The sequence below is a fragment of the Felis catus genome, chromosome A3 (genome assembly GCF_018350175.1).
Source record: "Felis catus isolate Fca126 chromosome A3, F.catus_Fca126_mat1.0, whole genome shotgun sequence".
NCBI lineage: Eukaryota > Metazoa > Chordata > Mammalia > Carnivora > Felidae > Felis > Felis catus.
The window spans coordinates 87,060,345-87,085,990 of NC_058370.1; the positions used below are offsets into that span (position 1 = coordinate 87,060,345).

Consider the following 25,646-nt stretch of genomic DNA (forward strand, 5'->3'; position numbering starts at 1 on the left):
CTCCCCTGCTGCTGCTCGCTCGCTCTCTCTCTCTCTCTCAAAAATAAACATTAAAATATTTAAAAAAATTTAATACATATTTTTGCATGTCATATTTTGCAATATAAACTGTGTATTTTTACTACAAATCACAGGGGGGAAATGTTTGAAAGCCATTGATAGGTAGACTGAGAGCTGGAATGTCTAGGTTTATAATCCTCTGCAGTTAATACAAGATCTCAGCTGTCAGGGAATATCACAGGGCTATTTAAAACTTGCCACCTAGAAGCATGAAACCAAAACCAAAAGCTGCAGAGAAAAAGATTTAGAAACCCATAAATATTTCTGAATGTTCTATGTTAAAAAGTGTAAAATAGAATTAAAAGGTGAACAACAAACTGAAAAAAATACTTGCACACACATTTCAAATAGTAAATTTGTTTAAAATATTTTAAATAATCTCTACACCCCACATCTCATAACCCCAAGACCAAGAGTTGCATACTGCACCAACTGAGCCAGCCAGGCAACCCCAAATAGTAATTTTTTTTAAGAGCAAAAAAATTTTTTTAAGTAATCTGTACACCCAACGTGGGGCTCAAACTCACAGCCTTGAGATCAAGAGTTGTGTGCTCTACTAAGTCAGCCAGGTACCCCATAAATATTCTTAATATAAAAATAAGGATTCTAAACCAGGAGGAGAAAAAGCCTAATATCCCAATAGAAAAGGGCAGAGGCAAACCATTTTTTTTTAAGTTTATTTATTTTTGAGAGAGAGAGTGCGAGTGCACAAGTGAGGGAGGGGCAGAGAGAAGGAGAGTGAGAATCTCTAGCAGGCTTTGTGCTGTTAGCACACAGCCTGATGTAGGGCTGGAATCCACAAACTGTGGGGTCATAACCTGAGACGAAATCAAGAGTCAGATACTTAAGTGACTGAGCCACTCAGCCACCCAAGACAAAACATTTTTTAAAAAGAGAAATAAGGGTGTCTGGGTGGCTCAGTCGGTTGAGCCTCTGACTCTTGGTTTCAGCTCAGGTTAGGATCCCAGGATCATGGGATCCAGCCCCGCATAGGGCTCCGGGCTGAGCGTGAAGCCTGCTTAAGACTCTCTCTCCCTCTCTGCCCTTCTCTGCTCATGCACTCTCTCTCTTCCTCTCTAAAATAAATAATAAACACAAAAAAGGAAATTAAAAAATAAATTAAAAGGGAAATAAATAAAAAGATGTCCAACTTCACTAATGATGTCAGTTAAGACAATATATAATTTTTTCATCTCCCAGTGTTTTTTAAATACTCAGTTTTGCCAGGGATGTAAGAATATAAAAGTCATCACATACAGCTGATGGGACTATAATTAGATAAACTGGAGGGAAAATTGGGAATACACATGAGAAGTCTTAAAAATCATGTACCCTTTGGCTCAATAATTCCTCTTCAAATAATTTATCTCAAGGAAACAATCATGGGTGTGTTCAAGGTTGCCTACGGTAGTAAAAACTTGGAAAACATCTTAACTGTCCAACAATAGGAATGTTATGGTCTCCTTTGTGTAAAAAGTATAATGAATAAATAAATACATAAATGCATGAATAGCAGAGTTCCCCAGCAAAGTCTGTCCTAGGCCATTTGAGCCATTTGTGGGATGGCCTGGTGGCTCCTTGGGAGTTCCTTTTCCTGACCTGGCAGGTGAAGACAGTAGGAGAGAGGAGTTTGGGGAGCATAGGCTTGGGGGTGGGGAAAAGCAGACAATGGGCCTGTTGAATATCGAGAGAGAGGTTTGAGACAGAAAAGATGTTTTCAAGAGAGATTTTGTGAGTTTTTAAATCTGGGGGTGGGGGTGGGATTGACAAAAGAGATATCATAGATATCATAGGTGTGGCAGTGAAAGGTGTCTGGGAGAAAAGTAAAGCAGATAAGAGGGTACAGCAAATGTGGGACGTGAGGGAACTTTGCAGGTTTATTTAGGGTGGTCAGGAAAGACCCCTCTGATGGGTTGCCATTTCTCAGAGACCTGAAGGAAAAGTGAGAACTACCAAAGAAGTCTAGGCAGAGGGACCAAGAGCAAAGGCCCTGAGGCAGCAACATGCTTGCTATGTTTGAAGAATAACAAAGAGGCAGCATGGTTGGAGTGTGGTGAGCAGAAAGGAGAGTGGGAGAAAACAAGGTCAATGAAGTAGCTAGATCAGTCATGTAGGGCATTGATTTGCCTTTTTCTCTGATTGAGATGGGGAGCCATGGAGAGATTTTGAGTAGAGAAAAGACATGACCTAATTTATGCTTTTAAAGGATCACTCTGGAAAGTGCAATGTAGAGAACAGACTTGGGAGTCAGGTGTAGGGACTGAAGATAGAAACTGGAACTAGCTAGGAAGCTACAGCAATAATCCAAGCAGAAGGCAGTGGCTGGGACCAGAATGACAGCAGAGAAGGTGGTAAGAAGCGTTTAGATACTAGATATATTTGAAGGTAAACTGGTAGGATTTGCCAATGGATGGGGTAAGCTCTGTGTGTGTGTGTGTGTGTGTGTGTGTGTGTGTGTGTATACACTGGGATCCCACCTCATTCCAAATGCATCAGATTCTCGGCAGATAGTTCATAGTATTACTTAAAGCTCCCCAGGAGAGAGGCACTTGGCTGGCTCAGTCAGTGGAGCATGCAACTCTTGATCTTGGGGTTGTGGGTTTGAGCCTCATGTTGGGTGGAGAGGTTACTTAAAAATAAAAAAATTAAAACGAAAAAAGCTCCCCAGGAGATTTTTTTTAATGTTTTATTTATTTTTGAGAGAGTCAGAGACAGAGCACGAGCAGGGGAGGGACAGATAGAGAGAGGGAGAGACAGAATCTGAAGCAGGCTCCAGGTTCTGAGCTGTTAGCACAGAGCCTGACACGAAGCTGAAACTCATGGACTGCAAGATCTTGACCTGAGCCAAAGTCCAGAAGCTGAACCAACCAACTGAGCCACCCAGGCCCCACTCCCCAGGAGATTCTTTTTTTTTTTTTTAAATATAAAATTTATTGTCAAATTGGTTTCCATACAACACCCAGTGCTCATCCCAACAGGTGCCCTCCTCAATGCCCATCACCCACTTTCCCCTCCCCAGGAGATTCTAATGTGCAACCAGGGTTGAGAACCACAGCTCTAGGTTGGTAGGGTTTTGGGAAACTTGTATTCTTTTTCTTATCTTTATTTTCCACACTTTCTACAATAAAAATTGAAATAAAGAAGGAAAAGATATTTTAAACAAAACATCTTCCCTCCCCCATCCTGGGATATGAACTGAATAAGATAATAGCCATTGAGCTTTATTTTTTTCCATATATATATATGTATATGAAAATATACATATTTCCACACACACATATGTGTGTGTGTGTATATATATATATATATATATATATATATATATATATATTACCATTTTATTTATTTTTTTAATTTACATCCAAGTTAGTATATAGTGCAACAATGATTTCAGGAGTAGATTTCTTTTTCTTTTTCATTTATCTTTGAGAGACAGTAGAGAGAGGGAGAGAGAGAGAGAGTGTGAGTGTGGGGGGGGGGCGGGGGAGGGGCAGAGAGAGAAGGAGACAGAGAATCTAAGCAGAGTCCAGGCTCCCAGCTGTCAGCACAGAACCCAATGCGGGGTCAAACCCACAAGCTGTGAGATCATGACCTGAGCTGATGTCGGATGCTTAACCAAATGAGCCACCCAGGTGCCCCTCCAGGAGTAGATTTCTTAATGCTCCTTACCCATTTAGCCCATCCCCCCTCCCACAACCCCTCCAGTAACCCTCTGTTTGTTCTCCACATTTAAGAGTCTCTTATGTTTTGTCTCCCTCCCTGTTTTTATATTATTTTTGTTTCCCTTCCCTTATGTTCATCTGTTTGGTATCTTAAAGTCCTCATATGAGTGAAATTATATGATATTTGTCTGTCTCTGAGTAATTTCACTTAGCATAATACCCTCTAGTTCCATCCACATAGTTGCAAATGGCAAGATTTCATTCTTTTTGATTGCTGAGTAATATTCCATTGTGTCATATAAATATATATACATATATATACACACATGTATACACCTATATATGTGTGTATGTGTGTGTGTGTGTGTATATATATATATATATATATATACATCACTTCTTTATCCATTCATCCATTGATGGACATTTGGGCTCTTTCCATACTTTGGCTATTGTTTATAGTGCTGCTATAAACATTGGGGTGCATGTGCCCCTTCAAAACAGCATACCTGTATCCCTTGGATAAATACCTAGTAGTGCAATTGCTGGGTCATAGGGTAGTTCTATTTTTAATTTTTTCAGGAAGTTCCATACTGTTTTCTTTTTTTTAATGTAAAATTTATTGTCAAATTAGTTTCCATACAACACCCAGCGCTCATCCCAACAGGTGCCTTCCTCAATGCCCATCACCCACCCACCCCTCCCTCCCACCCCCCATCAAACCTCAGTTTATTCTCAGTTTTTAAGAGTCTCATGGTTTGGTTCTCTCCCTCTCTAACTTTTTTTTTTCCTTCCCCTCCCCCATGGTCTTCTGTTAAGTTTGTCAGGATCCACATAAGAGTGAAAACATATGGTATCTTTCTCCGTATGACTTATTTCACTTAGCATAACACTCTCCAGTTCCATCCACATTGCTACAAAAGGCCATATTTCATTCTCTCTCATTGCCAAGTAGTATTCCACATACTGTTTTCCAGAATGGCTGCTTCAGTTTGCATTCCCACCAGCAGTACAAAAGAGATCCTCTTTCTCCACATCCTCGCCAACATCCGTTGTTGCCAGAGTTGTTAATGTTAGCCATTCTGACAGGTGTGAGGTGGTATTTCATTGTGGATTTGATTTGTATTTCCCTGATGATAAGTGATGTTGAGCATTTTTTCATGTATCAGTTGGCCATATGGATGTCTTCTTTGGAGAAGTGTCTACTCATGTCCTTTCCCCATTCGTTCACTGGATTACTTGTTTTTTGGGTGTTGAATTTGAGAAGTTCTTTCTAGATTTTGGATACTAACTCTTTATCTGATATGTCGTTTGCAAATATCTTCTCCCATTTCGTTGGTTGCCTTTTAGTTTTGCTGATTGTTTCCTTCTCTGTGCAGAAACTTTGTTATTTTGATGAGGTCCCAGTAGTTCATTTTTGCTTTTGTTTCCCTCACCTCCGGAGACATGTTGAGTAAGAAGTTGCTGCAGCCAAGGTCAAAGAAGTTTTTGCCTGTTTTCTCCTTGAGGATTTTGATGGCTTCTTGTCTTACATGTTAGGTCTTTCATCCATTTTGAGTTTATTTTTGTGTATGGTGTAAGAAAGTGGTCCAGGTTCATTTTTCTGCATGTCGCTATCCAATTTTCTCAACACCATTTGCTGAAAAGACTGTCTTTATTCCATTGGATATTCTTTCCTGTTTTGTCAAAGATTAGTTGGCTATATGTTTGTGGGTCCATGTCTGGGTTCTCTATTCTGTTCCATTGATCTGAGTGTCTGTTTTGTGCCAGTACCATACTGTCTTCATGATTATAGCTGTGTAATACATCTTGAAGTCTGGGATTGTGATGCCTCCTGCTTTGGTTTTCTTTTTCAAGATTGCTTTGGCTACTCAGGGTCTTTTCTGGCTCCATACACATTTTAGGATTGCTTGTTCTAGCTCTGTGAAGAATGCTGGTGTTATTTTGATAGGGGTTGCATTGAATATGTGTATTGCTTTGGGTAGTATTGACATTTTAACGATCTTTGTTCTTCCTATCCAGGACCATGGAATCTTTTTCTATTTTTTTATGTCTTCTTCAACTTTTTTCATAAGCTTTCTACAGTTTTCAGCATGTAGATTTTTCACCTCTTTGGTAAGACTTATTCCTAGGTATTTTATGGTTTTTGGTGACCATACAGCTGTATGTTAATGATCATTTCCCCATTTGCAAATCTTTTTTAAAAAATATTTTTTTTAGTGTTTATTTTTGAAAGAGAGCGAGCGAGCAGGTGAGGGGCAGCAAGAGAGGGAGACAGACTACCAAGCAGGCTCTGCGCTGTCACACAGAGCCCTATGTAGGGCTCAAACTCATGATCTGAGCTGAAACCAAGAGTCAGAAGTTTAACTAAGCCATCCAGGTGCTTCCCCACTTGCCAACTTCTTACCTTCTTTCCATGGTCAGAATAAATGTTACCTTCTCTCTGGAGTCCCTTGAGCTTCCCCAACTGTCTGTGATGGCTCATTTCTGCCCACTTCTATGGCTCATGGCCCCACTTTTTGGAGCCTAGTTCTTCAGTGTTTGTGCTTGGAGTCTTCTTTTTGGCTGGAGGAGGACTTTCCTGTGAACCTACTCTGGAAACTGTCAAAGCAGGCCCTTAGAGGTTCTATTTGTCTGAAGTCCCCAGTCCGGTTGGGAAAAATGGTGCAGAAAACCCTGGAATATCAGGTCATGGGGACACAAGCAGGCCAAAGTCTGTCCCTGGAACTGGGACATGCTGTGGCCTCCCCTGAGGCACTAGCTTCCTGGTTCCTTGTCCTGAATCCCTTATTCTTGGGAGGCAAGGAGTGAGCTATTTGTGTAAGAGTCAGGCCTTGGAATGTGTCCCAAGTTCTCTGGCACCAGGTGCCCTGTTTGGAGGCCTAATAAAAAGCTATGAAGAGTGGTGGAGAAAGCCTCTTCTCCTCTTACACATCGTCTGCCCACACACTATTTAGTATCTGGCTTTTATAAAAAAATCTTTTAAGTTGTAGGAGTGCTTGGCTGGCTCATTCAGTAGAGCATGTGACTCTTGATCTTGAGGTTGTGAGTTCAAGCCCCACATTGGATATAGAGATTACTTTAAAAATTAACAAAACAAAACAAAACACTTTTTATGGGGCATCTGGATGGCTCATTCGTTTAAGTGTCCAACTTCAGCTCAGGTCTTGATCTTATGGTTTGTGAATTCAAACCCTGAGTATGGCTCTGTGCGGACAGCTCAGAGCCTGGAGCCTGCTTCAGATTCTGTGTTGTGTCTCCCTCTCTCTGCCCCTCCCCCACTTGCTCTCTCTTTCTCTCAAAAATAAATGAACACTAACACATTTTTAATCTTTTATGTCATGACTAATTATATTTTGCTCAAAAATATAATTTTGATGACCACACATTATTCTCATTAACCATAATTTAATCATTCCCCATTGTTCAAAATTTAGATTATTTTTAGCTTGTACTACTATATGTAATGCCACCTGGTAAATGATCTAAAAGGAATAATTAGAATGCAGTCCCCATATTTTGAGACTTCAACTAAGAGGAAAATCTCATTTTTCACAGTTTTCCCCACCTTCTTTTTTTATTCTGCTTTAGAAAGGCAATCACTGTTGCCAGCATCTGAATAATATTTATCTTTATTATTATTATCTACACTTGTAGATAGCTTTACAGTTCACAAAACACATTCTCATACATAATCTAATCTAAACACAACTATAAAATAGGTTATTATCCCCATTTTACATTTGGGTAAATTGAGGCTTAAAGAAGGTATATGACATGTTCAACATGACACAATTACTTAAACTTTTTTTTTTTATTTGAGAGAGAGCACGGACACATGAGCAGTGGAGAGAGGCAGAGAGAGAGAGAGAAAGAATTCCAAGCAGGCTCCACCTTCAGCACGGAGCTCGACTCAGGGCTCGATTCCACGACCCTGGGATCATGACCTAAGCTGAAAACAAGAGTCGGATGCTCAATGGACTGAGCCACCAGGGCCCACCCAAGGTAACGCATGAGAAGTTATCTGGTGTCAGAGCTGGGACTTGGGCACAGGTCTGGGACTCCCAAAACCGTATCCTCCACCATGTACAAAGTCACATGCTAGAAGTCATGGGAGAGAGGTGGATGGTGGCAGAAGGAGAGGTACGGAACAACTCTACAAGTTAGAGTGGTCAGTGCCATCAGTGGAATAAAAATAAATTGCTACAGCTTGTAAGGACAAAGCGTTTCTTCTCATTGGGGACCACTGCTGAAAGTTTTTCAAGAAAAACAATGACTAAAAGTCAGGTCTTCAAGGATAAGTAGGATCTGTATATTCAGAATAAGGAGGGCTTTCCAGAGGCACAGTGAAAGGGAAAGGAAAGTGTGACTGGTTGAGAAAAGGCCAGCACAGGGAGTAAGAGATGCGGGAAGAATGGAATTGTAGCCTCACAGAGGCTAGAGCCACAAGGCCTTGGAGATCATCTGTAAGGAAACAGAGACTTAGAGCAATCTGCTGAAGGAGGTACCAAGCAAGAAAGGGCAGGGTCCTGATTTTACCCTGGCCTCTGGTCACCAGGACCAGTGTTCCTTGCATACAATAAACTTTATAAACCTCCTGAAACTAAGGGTCCATTTCCTTGGACTAATATTTGCTGTGGAGTATGGGATTAATAACCAGTGGGAAGATGAGAGATCAACATCAAATCAGAAGGCTACTGCAGTGGCTTGGCAAGGTGACAAATGAAGCCCAAAGAAGGTGGAGTCAGAGGAACAAAGAGGTGGGACTGGAGAAGTAAATATTGCAAAGGTTGCACCATTAGCGCTGGTACCTGATCAAATACGGGAGGCAACACAGAAGAAGGGACTAGACATAGGTTTTCAGCTCCTGAGAGAAAGCAGCTTCAGTGGTGTGAGAAGGGCAGAAGGGCAGGAGTGGTAAGAAGTTGGTGAGGAGCCAGAGAGAGCAGGTAGACTTCCAAGAAGTTGTGCGCCATTGCAGAGCATCTGCACCCATGCTTCTGCTGTTTGTGAAATATCTATCTCATATATATATATATATATATATATATATATATATATATATATGCGAAATATATATATTTTGGGAAAATACACAAGTGATGTCACTCCTGGCCTGGAGGGTAGGGGTAAAATAGGTGGTTCGTAGGCAAGGGCCAGCTGTCTCTCTTTTTTATATTACACTTTTAGATTATGAACCATGGGCACATAATATTGAATAGCAAACTAATTCGAAAAAGTCTTTCAAGTTGTGTAGTAAATGTTAGGAAAGAAATAGGGCAGTAACAGAAGGGAGTGGCAAGTTCTCCTTAAAGCACCTTCAGAAGATGAAACTGAAAATGTGAGGGGGAGGGGTTAGGTGGAACAAGGCCCGGAGTGGGAGGAGAGAGGCCCAGGGCCCAGAGGAAGCTCTCCCAACAACGGAGGAGAAAGGGCCTTCTGTGGTGGCGGGTGGAAAATGGTGAGGAGGCGGCGAGGAAAATGGAGAGGGCGCTGCCAGGATTCCATCTCGGCCGAAAGCAGGCGTTGATGTAGTGATATTTACACTCGTCGGACCTGCAAAATGCTCTGCAGAATGCTCGTGGGCCTGAAAAGAACGAGTTCTCAGACCTTACTGGTGTAAATGGGAATTGTTTCGGCGTCGGGGGCTGAATATTCCAGGCAGCCACGTTTATGGTGGTAAACACAGTAAACAAAGAAAAGGACATGAACAACATAATTATTAGATGAGCTGAGGCGCCTTCACGCCGTGCATCAATAGTCAGCCATTAGTAGAGTAAACCCGGACAGGACTTCGGGTTTCCAAGGTGTGCTAGAAAAGCAAGATGCCAGTGTAGTATGCTATGCGATGCCATCTTAGAAAACAAAAGGAAACACTGTGAGTGTGTGTGTGTGTGTGTGTGTGTGTGTGTGTGCGCGCGCGCGCGCGCGCCCGTAGTTTTACGTGAGCATGGGGGTAAATACGCTGGCCAAAATTGGGATGGCGGAAGCAGAAGGAGAGAGGGGGAAAATCCTTAACACTTGCAGAGTAAAACGAGCAAGTGCAAAATAAAAAACAAAAAAGCTACGTAGGGCGCCAGGGTCGCAGGTAAAGACCGTGAGGCAGGGCTGATCCGGGCGCAGGCCAAGCGGCACCGGACCAGGGGCACCTCCGGCTTCGCCGCCGGTGGCTATACTTCCAGTCCGAGGATGTCCGCTCGGCGCGCGTACCTCGGTGCGAGCTTCCCCCGAGCTCTTTGTTAACGGAGGGTGGGGAGAAAGCGGGGCAGGCGCCTAGCGCACCGGGCAGCGGCGGCTTGGGGGGTGGGGCGGGGACGGCCCAACGAGTTGCTCGCCTCGCTGCCCTTCCCCCACCGCCCGGCCGCAGCCCCTGCCGGCCGCCCAGGTCTCGTCCCGCCTCACGGCCGGCGCTCCCCGGCCCGGGCCGCTCCGCACGCCTCGCCGCCTGCTGGGCTACTGATGCCCTCCATCCACACAAAGACGCGTGCGCCCGGGCGGGGAGCGCAGGGGCTGGCACGCACCACCGGCGGGCCTTCTGTCTGCACCCCCTCTCCCGGCCGCCGCCGGCGCACTCCCACGGCCCCCACTCCCTCGTCTCTCGTCTGAGCCGCCATTTGCTCCTCGCCTCCCCGACTCAGCTACCGGTAATCTCAGATCTACTTTCCGTCTCTTCGTAGGTATCTCATGGAATTTAAATCCTACAGTATTTATACTTTGTTATCAGGTTTATTTTGCTTAGCATGTTTACAGGGTCCGTCCATGTTGTAATATGTGACCATTTTTTTTTACATTGTACATAAAATGTACATAACAAAATTTATCATTGCAACCAAATTTAAGTGTACAGTTCAGTAGCACTAAGGACATTCACATGGTTGTGCAACCATGGCCACTATCGATCTCCAGAATGTTCCCAACATCCAGCTGAAACTGTGTACCCATTAAACAATGATCCCCCCAACCCCTGGCAACCACCATTCTACTTTCTATTAATTTGGGGACATTCACCTTTGTATTTGCAAAGGGACAAAGCCACGCACTGGAGACTATCCAGATGCGGGTAACAAGTTAGTAAAGCCTGGTTGTATGAAAAAGAGTGGCGGGAACTGAGAACGTTCAAGAAAGAGGTCCTGGGACGCCTGGGTGGTTCAATCGGTCAGTTAAGCATTTGGACTCAATCTCTGCTCAGGTCATGATCTCACTGTTAGTTCCAGCCTCACACTGGGCTCTGCACTGACAGTGTGGAGCCTGCTTGGGACTCTCTCTCCCCTGCTTTCTGCCCCTCCCCTGCTCTCTCTAAATAAATGAATAACTTAAAAAAGAAAGTGAGGTCCTGGGATTATTTTAGTTCATGTAAACAAAACAAAACTAGAGGTTTTAGTTTAACAAATAGAAAGGCCAATACTATGATAACTGGGAAAGACTCAAGGGACCATGAAGACTGCCTTCACCCTCCTAAAGAACAACAGTATAGGAAAGTGGAACTGTCCTGTGGTTCATATTTAAAATTTTCTAGTAGCAGGCACCTGGATGGCTCAGTCAGTTGAGTGTCCAACTTAAGCTCACAGTTCATGAGTTAGAGCCCCATATCAGGCTCACTGCTATCAGCATGGAGCCCACTTGAGATCCTCTGTTTCCGCCTCTCTCTGCCCCTCCCTCTCGCTCACTCTCAAAAATAAAAAAATAGTAATAAAAAAATAAAATATTCTGGTAGCCACATTAAAAAAATAAAAAGAGGGGCACATTGGTGTCTCAGTTGGTTGAGTGTGGGACTCTTGATTTTGGCTCACATCATGATCTCAGGGTCATGGGATCAAGCCCCACTGAGCATGGAGCCTGCTTGGGTTTCTGTCTCTCCCTCTGCCCCTCTTCCCCACTGGCCTAATTGCTCTAAAATAAAAAATAAATTAGTTAATTAAAAATAAAAAGAAACACTAAAATTCTTAACTTAGCACAATGTATCCAATATATTATTGTTTCAACATATAATCAACTTTAATAAGATATCTCCCATTCTTTTTTTCATACTTGGTCTTTTTTTTTTTTTTTAATGTTTATTTATTATTTTTGAGAGAGAGAGAGCAGGGGAGGGGCAGAGAGAGAGGAAGACACAGAATCCAAAGCAGGCTCCAGACTTTGTGCTGTCAGCAGAGCCCAATGTGGGGCTCAAACTCACAAACCATGAGATCATGACCTGAGTGGAAGTTGGATGCTTAACTGACTGAGCCACCCAGATGCCCTTCATACTTGGTCTTTCAGATCAGGTTGGCCACATTTCAAGTGCTCAACAGCCATTTATGGCTACTATATTGGACAGTGCAGGGTTGGAACCTGGGACATAGGTATCAGACAGGTTTGGGATCAAGATCCATATTCCATTCCTTACTAGGCTGTGTGATTGGACAAATTACTTACCCTCTCTTATCTGTTTCTTCACTTACAAAGTGGAACTGACAAAGCCCCCCGCTGTAGGCTAATTGTGAGAACTAATGGTATGTGAAGCATTTAGTACATGCTCACTAAGTGTTGATAATTATTAGTGGTAAATAAGGTGATTATTAATTTGAAATAATGAGATTTCAGTATTACTGTTAGTATGACCTCATTCACTTCCATTAGATGTTATGGCTTGGAGACATTCCAGGGGGACAAAGTTAAAAGACAATGGACAAATTGGGAAAACCTATTTGCAACACATATAACAAACATTGTTTTTAATATGTAGGAAGTGCTTGCAAATAAATAAGAAAATGGGGAATATGAATGGGAAATTCAAAAAAGGAGACAAACATCTAAAGTGATTTTTTTGGGGGGGCGCCCCGGTGGCTCAGTTGGGCGACCGACTCCAGCTCAGGTTATGATCTCACAGTCAGTGAGTTCGAGCCCCATGTTGGGCTCTGTGCTGACATGTTGGGCCTGCTTCGGATTCTGGGTCTCCCTCTCTCTCTGCTCCTCCCCCACCCATTGTGTCTCTCTCTGTCTCTCAAAAATTAATAAATGTTAAAAATTTTTTTTTAAAAATAAAGTGATTTTTTTTAACAAAGACCCATTTGATGTAAGTTCAATTCTCCTAGGAACTGAATAAAAATAAACACATGAGACCATTGTTGAGTAATAAATTGCCAACGACCATAATTTTGCAGCACCTAATATTGAAGAAAGTGTGAAGAGATCAAATTTCTTTTCAAATCAAGATTTTCTGAAGTTTTGATAGTCAGATCTGATTGCAGATTATCAGGATAAACAAGCTGAGTTCTTGCTTCAAAGGGTGGGGGGTGGGGTACTACCCAGACAGCCTATTCTGCCCACCTTTTTCCTATTCCAAATGAAGCTGGACAGCCAACGCATACCTAGCAAGTTTGAGTTTTCTGCCTTATCACATGCGCAGTCACTTCACATTTGCTTTGCTAATAGTCCTTCAAAACTAGTGTTGACATTTTTCAAGGCTTGAAATAGTCCCAACATTGTTCCAAATTTGGGCAGGGCTAACTTACATTCTTACTTAAGCCATAATACCCCCAGAATATTCTTAGACTTCTGGCTAACTCCTTTGGGAATGCCTTATCTGCCAGCAGGGTCAGCTACGTAATTTGTGGGGCCCAGTGTGAAATCAAAGTGTGGGGCCTCTTTTTTCATAAAAGGGAAAAGGCTGTTTACGTTCTGCAGTTGCTCTCTCAGTCTCTCATGGTGTTTTTTATTTGCTATTTATTGTTGTGCTGTTAGGTATGGGGACACTTGAAGGACAAGTGCAGACCCTCTGAGGTGCCGGGTGCCACTGCCCTGCCCTGAGACAGCATCCATATCCCATTCTGGGAAAACCTGACCCAGTGGGCGTGGGGGGTGGGGACTAATCAGACTCGTCTAAGTCCTTCGTCTTCTGTTTCCTGCATTGTGCTGTACAGTGGTGCCTTGAGACAAAAGATGCCTCACAGTACAGGCCATCTCAAAGGGAGGGAGGGGTTAGAGGGTAAGAGGAAACTGAGAGAAAAAAACACATTGGTTAGGAGATCAAAATACTAACGCTGCACGTACATCAGTGTCTGAGAGCTGGGTTAATGAGTCAGCCCCCCGGGAGAACTGATCCACTCTTTGTGTGTTAATAAATCAGGTCTTGAGCCAGGCAAGGCTGAGGGCCAGACTAAGCTCTGAGGTGAGTTGACACCAGGGGGATCTTTGTGGGTGGCCAGCCAGTCTTACCACAGTGACCCCATTCTGTCTCCCTGCATGTACTTCTAGAAAGTTCCTCGAACTGTTCAGGGGCTTGAATGGGAGAGAGGATGTGGTTAGTTATAGGCTAGAGGTGGGGTCTCACCCTTTTTCCCTCCCTTCCTTTAAACTCTTTTACTACATCACAAATCGCCTCTCTTCAGGGGTACTTCCAGGCCTCTGCCTTAGAGGGTAAGCCTACAGCCTTCTGAACATTTGGAAAAGGATACTTACATATGAAGCCAGTGCTAAGAATGCCTTCAGTTAAAGTTTAGGGGCCAACCTGCCGCATTCCACGTAAAGCCAGATTCTACACATGGGTTTCCCCTTCCTCCCCCACTCACTGGAAATCCAGCATTAAAAGAAACCAACACAGGTCCCGCACTTTAGTCAGACAAAGGATGAGAAATGGTTCTTTCCTGACTCAGAGGGAAGGGCTCAGCACCCAAACGCTGGTAACTACATGAGCTGAAAGAGGAGGGCTGGAGTGGGGCAGGAAAGCACCAGGCTGGCTCATTTAGTGTCCTCTCCAACAGCAGCCACCTCAGTGTCTTTAGCCAAGACAACTTTCCCACTCTTATCACTTAAGAAAGTTAAAGGGTTTTAGAAATGGGATAAAGACCCCCCCCCCCAAATAAAGAAAGGAAAAAGAAATGGGATAAAGACCAAATATATACTTCTTATTATAAATCACAATTGCAAGGGCGCCTGGGTGTCTTAGTTGATTAAGTGTCTGGCTCTTGATTACAGCTCAGGTCATGATCTCATGGTTGGTGGGAACAAACCCCACGTGAGGCTCCGTGCTGATAGTGAGGAGCCTGCTTGGGATTCTCTCTCTCCCTCTCTCTCTACCCCTCCCCTGCTTGTGCACACACTCTCTCAAAATAAATAAATAAACATTAAGTATAAAAAATATACATAAGTAAGTCACAATGGTAAAGATGTCAATTTTTCCCTGTGGTAAACTGAAAAATGGTCCCCCCAAAAGATATCCATGTCTCCATCTCTGGGATGTGTAAATGTTACCTTATTTGGAAAAAAGGTCCTTGCAGAAGTGATTAAATTAAGGATTTTTAAATGAAGGAACTATCCTGGATTATCTGAGTGAGCCTAAATGCCATCAAAGGCACACTTATAACAGAGAGGCAGAGGATCTGACACTCAGAAGAGGGGATAATGTGACTATGGAAACCGGAGCAATGCAAAGAGATCAAAAGTTAGCAGTTTTGAGTGGTAAAACCATACATAGGTAATTTATATTTTTCTTTTTAATTACCTGGTCTTTTTAAAACAAACATGCACTGATTCTAAAAAAGATGTACTTAAATGTATATGATTGCTCTCTGTTTCAATAGGAGCAATCAACATGTCTTCTTTTTCAAGAACATGTTTTAGCATGCCTAGTTGCAAGGTACATTGTTTTCACCGAGCACCTACTATCTCTTAAGTTCATTGTATATTATTCAATCTTTCACAGCGATGTTATGGGACAGGTAATAAAAATATAAAATAATTCCCATTTTACAGATGAGGCAATGAAGCCCAAAGTCAATCATCTATTAACATCAGGACTAGGATTTGAAAGCACATTGGTCTTTTTTTTTTTTTTTTTAATTTTTTAAATGTTTATTTGAGAGAGAGAGAGAGAGAGAGAGAGAGAGAGAGAGAGAGAGAGAGAGAGGGATCCCAAGCAGACTCCTCACTGCAAGCATGGAGCCCCATGTAGGGCTCGATCCCACCAACAATGAGATCATGACCTGAGCCGATATCAAGAGGTGGACACTTAACCAACTGAGCCACCCAGGAGCCCCAGAAAGCACATCTGTCTTTAAGGTCCATGCCCTAATTTGTAATTTTGAAATAACCTAAATGTCCCTCAGTGGGAACCAATTAAATTACAGCATATCCATACACCGTAAAACTCTATAACCATAAAAATAAAAATGACAATGCTCTCTCCATATTGATAAGGACATGTTTCGAAAATACAGTGTTAAGTGGGCAGAAAAAAACCAACAAAGTGCAGAAGGTGTGTATAACATGGTACCATTAAAGTTAAAATGCAATAAAGAGTATATTTTTGTTTCAGCTTGTATATACATGAAAACAACATTAGAAGGATAAACAAAAACCTAAATACAGGGTTATCTATTTGGGGTGGGGGAAATGGGCAGATGAGGCATAGGAACATGACAGATACTCTTCACTCTATACCTTTATATATATATATTTTTAGTTTTGAGTCATGGAGTCAAATTACCTATTCAAAAGTAAACATATAAACCTTTTAAAAGCAAAATATAATCAAACATAGCTCTTTTGTTTTTCTACTCTTTTCTACTCTTCCACACACCTCAGACATCCTTGGAGGGCAGTGTGCATCCCCTTTTCAATGAGACTCCTCTAGTGGTGCTGACAACAGCATCAGCACACAGACCAGGAGAGACTGCCTTGCTAGCAAGCAGTGCCAGACCAACCACACTCTTTCCTTATCCCTGACTTAGAAAAATAAAACCAGTAGGCAAATACACTAGTCAGCATTTCTGAAGCCAGCTGTTAACCAGTCCTCTTCTTGCCCTTTACTCTCTTTTCTTCCTTTTTCCAGAAAAACCTGGAAAGCTCTGCAGAACTTTGCAAAATGCTTTAGTAGTGCTGGCTGCCTTGTTGTTTTCCTTCTCTCCTTTGGCCTGTGTCATCCTTGCAGGCAAGGACCGCAGTCTGACTTCCTGCCAGCTCGCCCTGCTGGGTTCATCTCAGTGCCTTAAAAAAAAAAAAAAAAAAAAAAAAATCTGCATTTTCCTAAACCTACGAACCTCAAATTAGAGGTCATTTTGTACAACTCTCCACCCAGAGTAGAACATTCCAGTTGTAAAATTTAGCAGAGTAAATATATTTGGTTTTAAAACACAGTCGCTTGGTTTCACTTTGTCTAACCAATCAAGTCGAGTGACAGGTCTCATAAAATATCTGCTCTTGCTAAGGATCCCACAGGGCAGGTCTATTTGTGTGTGAAGTCTAACAGTGCAGAGAGCCCCAGTAAATTTCCATTTAGTAATTCAGTGACTGTTAATCGACACCTAATGTGTATCCATGGCTGTCTGAGGCCCTGTGCTGGGGATAGAAACAAACATGAGACTCAGTTCTTGCCACCGATCTCTAATAACCCTATTAGGACACCATCAGCTCCTAGATGTATCGGGACTCACTAGTTTTGTTCTTTAAAGCCATTTGCAAGGTATCAACTATATCACTGAGTTATGGACATTTTCGTGGTTAGCTGTGGTCAGAAATATGATTTATATGAACAGTTTTCTCTTTTTTTAGGGTATTGGGGAAATACCTTTTCTATTGCAAAGATCACAGCCAGAGGTTGAACTCTAGGTAATGTAATCCATATAAGACTCACTAACCTTTTCAGGGTGTTAATTTAGTCATAACAGTGTCATAGCTTTCAGTTTCCAGCTTTCATTAGCTGGAATTCTTTCGCTAATGTGCAGGAAATTTGAGATGTATGTATGCCAGATGTGTTCAATGAAAGGTTCTGCTTAAATCAGATGTGAGTCTAAAAGCAAGACATTCCCAGCGATGCTGAGCTTGGCAGGGATTCAGGTGTCTAGAACCATACCACATACATCCCCTGAGCGTGCTGGGCCAGAACACTACCATCCAGCATTGCTAAATTCACTAGGAACTCAGAGCAGAAGGCCCCATGGAGACTGCATACCCACTCCTTATTACACATGTACAGCATCACCAAGAGTGATACCACGAGATTCATTCTGTATTGGGTTATTCTCAGAGGAAAACCCCAACCAGGTTGAGGATAATTAGCACCACACACTGTAAAAAGCATCAAGAAGCTATGTGGCTTCCACATATCCACACAGAACACATCAGCAGGAAGAAGGAGCATTATATTACCAGGTTTCCTGTCAGGACATCCTGGCTCAAAACACAGTTTTGTCACTGAAAAACATAAGATAACCAGCAGATGTGAAACTGCAAGATTGTGTCCTTGAGGCTCTCAGAAATCTGTCAGCTTAAAAGGAGAGCTCAGGGGTGCCTGAGTGGCTCAGTCAGTTGGGTGACTGACTTCGGCTCAGGTCATGATCTCACAGCTCATGAATTCGAGCCCTGCACCAGGCTCTGTCCTGACAGCTCAGAGCCTGGAGACTGCTTCAGATTTTGTGTCTCCCTCTCTTTCTGCCCCTCCCCTGCTTATTCTCTCTCTCAAAAATAAACAAAAAGCAAAAAAAAAAAAAAAAAAAAAAAAAGGAGAGCTCAAAAACAGGTATGAAGATCACTCATTCCAATTACTGAGAGGTAGTTTGTTTTTGTTTTTGTTTCCAGGCAAGAGGAGCATGGGAATATGGAGACATGAACTGATTCAAGGAATCTGGCCTGGGGAAGGCCTCATGCACAGATTCTGAGCAGACAGGGTCTTGTCTTAAAGAGCCTTGGACCAAATTTACTACCAGCCTTATCCCGACCCCCATTTCCCCAGCTTCAAAGGGAATATAGGTGACCACAGACTCCGAAGTCTTGCAGGTTGGTGCAGACTTTTGAGAACCTGTCGTACATCTCTCACCCTTGTTCCAATGGGTACTATTTGCTAACACTAGAACTCATACTGTCCCACATTTGATCTTTCCTTCCTCAACCACCAACTTCTACTTCCTTCTACTACTGTCTTCAGAATGCCAATATTTTTGTGTCCCAGTTTCATCTTGGGCACCAAGGAGTAGGATGAACTTTATAGTTCTGAAATTCTAGGTTCAGAAAATAGTGCTGTGGAGCACAAGGTGGGTGGGTTTCACTGTCACTCATGCCTGCACCTGTGAACAGGGAACCTCCTGAGGAAACACATATGGTCTCATCATATTCCACAGTCACCCAGACACATCTCTCAAGGCCTGACTTCCTTTCCTCCCCACGCCCCACCCTCTGGGCAGAAGTAGCTGAGAAGGTGCTTCTCCAGCTCTTTCCTCTTCCCTGCTTAGCTCTATTATAGTTCACTAGGCCAACACTTTTCTTAGAACCAAAGTGTTTCTATTTAGGGGTCTGGGGAGCAATTCCATTTCCCTCTATCATCTCACCTGGATTTTCTGGCTTTCAGAAGAAAATGCTCCACTCAGAGATCTTGACTTACTTCTTCCCAAGCAGTGAGTCATATTCACAGACAAACCTTATCTCCTGGGCCACAACCTGGTTGGCTCCCAACTCACAGAATATGATCAAAGACTGTGTGTCTTTGTATCTTTATATTAACTTGCACATAATTCATTTAAACTTTGGAGAAAAACGCCTCATCATATCCTCCTACCTCCCCACCACTTGTTTTAATTTTCTCCACAGCTCATCTGACATACTATACCATCCTTCCTCCCTCCCTCCCTCCTTCCCTTTCTTCTTTCCTTCCTTTCTTTCATACTCTTTTTCTCTCTCTCCTCATTGGCCTATAAACTTTTTGAAGGTAGGGCTTTTGTTTGTTTTGTTCATTTCTGTATCCATAGGACCCAGCTCAATGCCTGGCACAGGGTACTCAATAAATGTTGAATAAACAAACTGTTGAATGAATAGTTGCTTATCCTTACTTTTCTCTGGGTCCTACCACTCCCTCTCCTGCCACAACGTTTTTACCTTGGCTTAACAGCTAAGGGATCATATGACTATATATGTTACATCAGCTCTGGAGGGGAGTGTACTTCTCCACCTCTGACATCTCCATCTGCTGAAACCACATTCACCTGGCAAGTCCTACCAACCTTCTCGTGGCACCATCCTTTAACCTCCCACAATAATCTTACCATGGTGATCTAGAGCACTCCAAGCCTGCATCGCTCAACTACAGTTTAACACTTTCTGCCTTGTGCTGAGAATATAATTTTCCTGGATGCAATTTTCCTGATGCAACAGGGAAGTCAACAATAAGACAAGGGTAGTCTTTCCTTGGCGAAGCTAGCTTCCCGCCCCTGCTCTCTCGTCTCCTACCCCTTTTCCACAGGTCCCCCTAGGCAGTACTTAATTGCTGAATTAAAAGAAGAACCCAGATCTGGGCCTTACACTTTCAGGCTGGCCAACTGCAAGGGGACCCATCTCTCAAAAACTTATTAACTAAGTTCACACAGAGGCCAAGGGACATATAAACCAAATGCCAATCAATGTATGGGTTCAAATGAAGAATAACAGACATTCTGAGGCTCTGGAATGGTTGAATTGACTTGACTGGCTGATCTTTTCCTCATGGTCTGAAGACTGCTTGGTAAATATGGAACTTAGAATAAAAGTAACTGGGGCTCAGTCGGTTGAGCGTCCAACTCCTGGTTTTGACTCAGGTTATCATCTCACGGTTTGTGAGTTCAAGCCCCACACTGGGCTCTGTGCTGACGGTGCAAATACTGCTGGGGATACTCTCTCTCTCTCCCTCTCTCTCTCTGCCCCTCCCCTGCTTCTGCGCTCTCTCAAAAATAAATGGGGGAAAAATTAACTTAAAAAAAAAAAAAGTAACCTGAAGTCACATTTCTCCTTTAGGGCAGGGCCCTTCTTCCCTGCTGTAAGAGCAGTCTGACCAAGGAAATCATGGAGCTCAAGTCCCCTTAGTCAAGACCTACCCTTCTTTAGGCAGTGCTGGTGCTTCCAAGGATGGCCAAATCCCTCGTGTTCAGGTCCCCAAAACACTTTATAACACAATTGATCAGACTTAACCAAAATTATGACCATTTTCCAGCCCTTCCTTCCTGAGATTGCTCTCAGTCATCTGATCAATGTTCTGGGTGTCCTCAAACTTTCAGGCAATACACTTGAAATTTCATGGTTTACTTTCCTGGATAGTTAATCACCCATCACATGTAATTTTACTGGTCTGAAGGGAAACTCATTTCCTGTCACTTAGGTGTGCAGGCTGTATTAGACAAAACAAAAGACATTTCTCCAATTAGACTATAAGCACCTAAGGGTCCATACCTTGTAGGTTTTAATAAATATGCCATGAGTCAGGACAGCAAGGATTGCTTTGCCAGCAAAGAGAAAGAAAAAAACGAAAACAAAAACAAATGCCTATTCAAAGTGACCCTGAATCAAGTAGGCTCATCTGTTCTCTTGATTGGAAACTACCTGCCTTGCTCAAAACCATGGAGTATTTACTTACAAAGTTCTGGGTTTTAAGGAATTACTCCAAAATACCTGAGTTCTTATTAGCTTGCCTCATCTTGGGAATTTTTTTAACTATTGTGCTAGCCAAGTTCAAGAATTAAAAGAATGAAAATGGAGAGGGGACTTCTGCCTTTGTTGCCTTTCTCTTGTCTCTTGCAGTTCCACGTACAACTCAGCAGTGAGTATGAGCCGCCACTCTCACAACATAATATAGAGAACACAGCCGTCCCCGAGGTACATTGGATCCAACTTACTCAGACACCACATTTCTGCCTTTTGCCTTGCTGACTGGCAAATGAGCAGTGGTTTGTAGAAGCAGCAGGTGCAAGGAGAGGTGGCTCCTGCCAGGTGCTAAAAAAAGGCTCAACTCTGATACACAGGAGTCCTTCCATTAACACATCCATGACTGAGGCAAAATGGGGGGAAGTTACCCCTTCTCTGTCTTTTGGAGTCACAAATGCTGCCCTTTGTCATTTAACCTGGTTTTGCTTTGATACAAATGGCAGGAGTGGCCAAGAGAGTGGGGGTATGGAGGCGAAGCCCACACTGTAACATGCCTTCACTCATACCCTCTAGGATGGTCCTGGGCATCACACATCCTAGAGAAAGGCTGCCCAGGTACTGTTTCTTGCCACTGCCACAGAACCAAACTTTAGTATGGACTCCCAAACACATGACTTTACCATATCCTTGCTGTGAGTTATGTCATTTAAGCTGGTGAACCACAGTTTCCTCTTCTATGTAAAGGGATGATAATTCCACCTAGCTCATAGGACTGGTTGTGGAAATCAAATGAGATGGTAACTTGTGTGAAAAACCTAATACATGGGAATGCAAGCAGATGCAGCCATTCTGAAAAACAGTATGGAGGTTCCTCAAAAAACTAAAAATAGAACTACCCTACGACCCAGCAATTGCACTACTAGGTATTTATCCACGGGATACAGGTGTGCTGTTTCGAAGAGACAGATGCACCCCCATGTTTATAGCAGCACTATCAACAATAGCCAAAGTATGGAAAGAGCCCAAATGTCCATCGATGGATGAATGGATAAAGAAGATGTGATATGTATTTACAATGGAGTATTACTCGGCAATCAAAAAGAAGGAAATCTTGCCATTTGCAGCTATGTGGATGGAACTGGAGGGTATTATGCTAAGTGAAATTAGAGAAAGACAAAAATCATATGACTTCACTCATATGAGGACTTTGAGAGAAAACAGAGGAACATAAGGGAAGGGAAACAAAAATAGAAAAACAGGGAGGGGGCAAAACAGAAGAGACTCATAAATACGGAGAACAAACTGAGGGTTACTGGATGGGTTGTGGGAGGAGGGGTGGGCTAAATGGGTAAGGGCCACTAAGGAATCTACTCCTGAAATCATTGTTGCACTATATGCTAACTAATTTGGATGTAAATTTTAAAAAAGAAAAAGAAAAACCTAATACAGTTTGTGACACATGCTAAATAGCACTTCAGGATACATTAGTTTTCCTCCTTCAAGATAGTCTTGCACTGTTTACTCAGACCAGCCTCCTACATAAGCTACTGGAAGCTAGCTTGTCCCCAGGGATCAGGCCATCCCAGGAAAAATGACTTGGCCACAGCAACGTAATACGAGACGAAAGATTCTGACAAGGCACAGCAACAGGAGAGAGACAACTGAAGGGTACCTGGCAGTGTGTGCCCTAGACAGGGTTCCCAGCAGGAAATCCTGTGGTGCCTGTTAAGTAGTTTCACAAGGGCTGGGGCCCAGACAAAAACTCCAGTAACCACCCGTCCCTAAACTTTCATTAGGCCCCATGTTCAACTCATCAGGTCGTGGATGAGCCCCTTGCCCCTTTTCTTTCAAAGCCACTGGGCAGGCTGTGGAGTTCACATTAAGAAAAGGGAAGCGCTTCTCTTAAAAACCAGTACACAGAACTACACGAAGCCTTCTAAGGGCTACCGAGGGATTAATGGCCCTGCAAACTGGTTCTAAGGACCCAATGGCAAAAGGTGGATTTTAAGTTTCATATTTTGACTGACCACCTACCCTGTGTTAGGGACAGACTAATACATCTCTTAAGTGGATGGTACAATCCGTATTTTACAAAGGAAGAAACCGACACTCCGAGAACTGAATGACTCGCCCAAGGCCAAGACTAAGCGGCGGGTCGGGATTCAAAGCCTAGTCTCCTTCCAGAGCCCACATTCCTCCTCTCTCCCGGCGCAGGCAGGAACGGCAAGAGTGGGGGCGGGCCAATACTGGGAGGCCGGGGAGGAAGAAAGCCTGAGCCACGGCGGGGAGGGGCCTGGGCGCGGCGACTCCTTCCCCGAAGAGCCGCGCGGTCTGCGGCTGGTGTGCGGCCCGGGCCCACGTGCCCCGAGTCCACTCCGCTGCCCTGAGGGCGCGCCGGCCGCTGCGCGGGCTCGGACCCGCCCCCAGGAGGGTGCCAGGAAGTCGGTGCTCGGCTTAAAGTTGGACCCGGAGGCGCCCGGGGCACGTCTGAGGGCGACCTGGGCGAAATAACGACCTCGAAAGGGCCTCGCGCAGGGACGAGTGCCCCTCCCCATCCAACCCGCCTCGTCAGCACCTTTCCAGCAGTTCGGCCACACAGTGGGTCACGAGGTGGGCGTGGCCCAGTCAGCCTGCGCGCGGCGCCACCCGCCCTCCCCTCTCCTGGCGCGCCACGTCCCCGGCCCCGCCCCCGCGAGCCACGCGGGGAACCCCAATGTCGTCACCACCCTCCTGCACTCGCCTTCCCGCGCTCTCCAGAAAAGACGCGAAAGTGGTGACGTGTCCCGGGCTCCAGTGAGGCTGCGCAGAAGGCGTCGGCAACAGAACGTCCTGCGGCGCCGCCTGGTGGAAGAAAGAGCTGCCCAACCGGCCGGAAGGAGCGGCGCGGGCGGGAGGGGTACGTGACTTACGTCACCTCGCTGAGGAGGGGGAAAGGGGGTGGCCGCCACGTGACCGGCCCCTGCCCGCGGCGCCAAGGCGTCTTTCTCTTTCTTTTCCACCTTTCTGTGGAGTAACCTTTATGTCCTTTGTTTTAAGGGTAGGACTTTTCCTTTTTGGAACTTACCGAAGTAATATTGCTCATCGGAGAAATTTTGAAAAAAAAAAAAAAAAGGGAAAAAGATAACGAAGAAAATGAATGCCAGCACTACACACACCCTTTCATGTTGATTTGTAGCTTTTCTGTTAACATTAAACAAAACATTCCAGTCTCAAGGCCAAGTTAGAAAAACACGACTAAAAAGGAAGGGAGAGCAAACAATAGGCAAAAGGGTAATAGATGGTATTTAATGAGGATTTCACACACAGTACCTTATTTAGTACACACATCATCCAGGTGAGGTCACCGGACCATAGGGTTGAATAACTTGCCCAAGGTTGCACAGTTAATAAGCTGGTGGCAGAGTCAGGGTTTGAACCCAGAGTTTAAAATCTGAACCTTAAGGTGGTGTGAAGAGGACAGTTGAAAAAGTGCTGGAGAGAAGGGAGGAAAACCGCAGGGAATGTCGTGGTGGTTACAGATAACACTTTTTACTTCTGAAATTGTGGAGTTGGAACCAGTTGGTAGGAGGAAGGCCAGTGCCTCCAAGGGTTGGAGCAACTTCGTGGGAGCATACCATAAAGCATCTCAACCTAACACACTGCCTTGAAACGCTTAGGTGCATGCTAGCTATTGCTCTAGCAGCTGCTGCTGATTGCTTTGTGTCACCGACCTCCAGCCCTGCCCTCCCATTAGTGGCAGTGAGAGGTGGGAGTCACAGTACCAAGTCAGGCATTAGGTCTTGCTATGGAGAGGGCAGTCTGGAGTCCAGCTGCATTTGTGCAGTCCAGTACATGCTGCATCCAGTTTGAGGACATAAATGCAGAATCTTGGACCCCACCCTAGAACCTCTGAATCAGAATATGCTAGATTGTAACTAGATCCCTGGGTGATGCCTATGCATAGAGCGCTATGGTAAAACACGGTATCCTATTCCCTTGGCGAGGCAGGTGTGATGGTACAAAGATGTGAAGGGAGCTTGCAGAGCTGGATGGTGGGAAGGCATGCAGACAAGGAGCAAGGTCTGTAAGGCAGTTTTTAAAAAAGCATCCAGGGGTGTCTGGCTTGCTTAGTCAGTGGAACAGATGACTCTTGATCTCAGGGTTGTAAGTTCGAACACCAAGCTGGGTATAGAGATTACTTTAAAAAAAAAAAAAAACTTTAAAAAAGCATTCAATAAGGAGTATCAGAAAATATCACAAAATAGGAAGAAAACTAGGAAGCCAGAATCTGGGAGACGAAAAGAGAAATAAGCCAAGGGGTTGAGAAGGTTCATCTTGGGAAAATTCACCAAAAAAAAAAAAAAGATCAGGAATTTTTCTCTGTGGCTAACTTTTCTGGGTTGTATGTGATGTGAGTACTTGAGAGGGTTCAGGTCATTCAAAGGGCTGGAGGAGGGCAGCCCCTGCCCATTCTCTCACCTTTAGCAGATACAGTGGGATTTTCCTTGGTTATTCTAATAGAGAGCAGGCTTTGGGCTCTGACCTGGGAGAACCAGATACTGACAGAATAGTGCCTCTTAGATG

The 25,646-nt window shown here is 43.9% G+C and overlaps 1 long non-coding RNA gene across 1 annotated transcript; it reads left to right on the plus strand.

Annotated features, from left to right (window-relative positions):
- Nucleotides 1-8,827: 8,827 nt before the first annotated feature.
- Nucleotides 8,828-19,493, plus strand: LOC109498210. The gene is made up of 2 exons (XR_002154900.3): nucleotides 8,828-10,395; nucleotides 18,279-19,493. It is a non-coding gene; the product is annotated as an uncharacterized LOC109498210 (long non-coding RNA).
- Nucleotides 19,494-25,646: the final 6,153 nt, after the last annotated feature.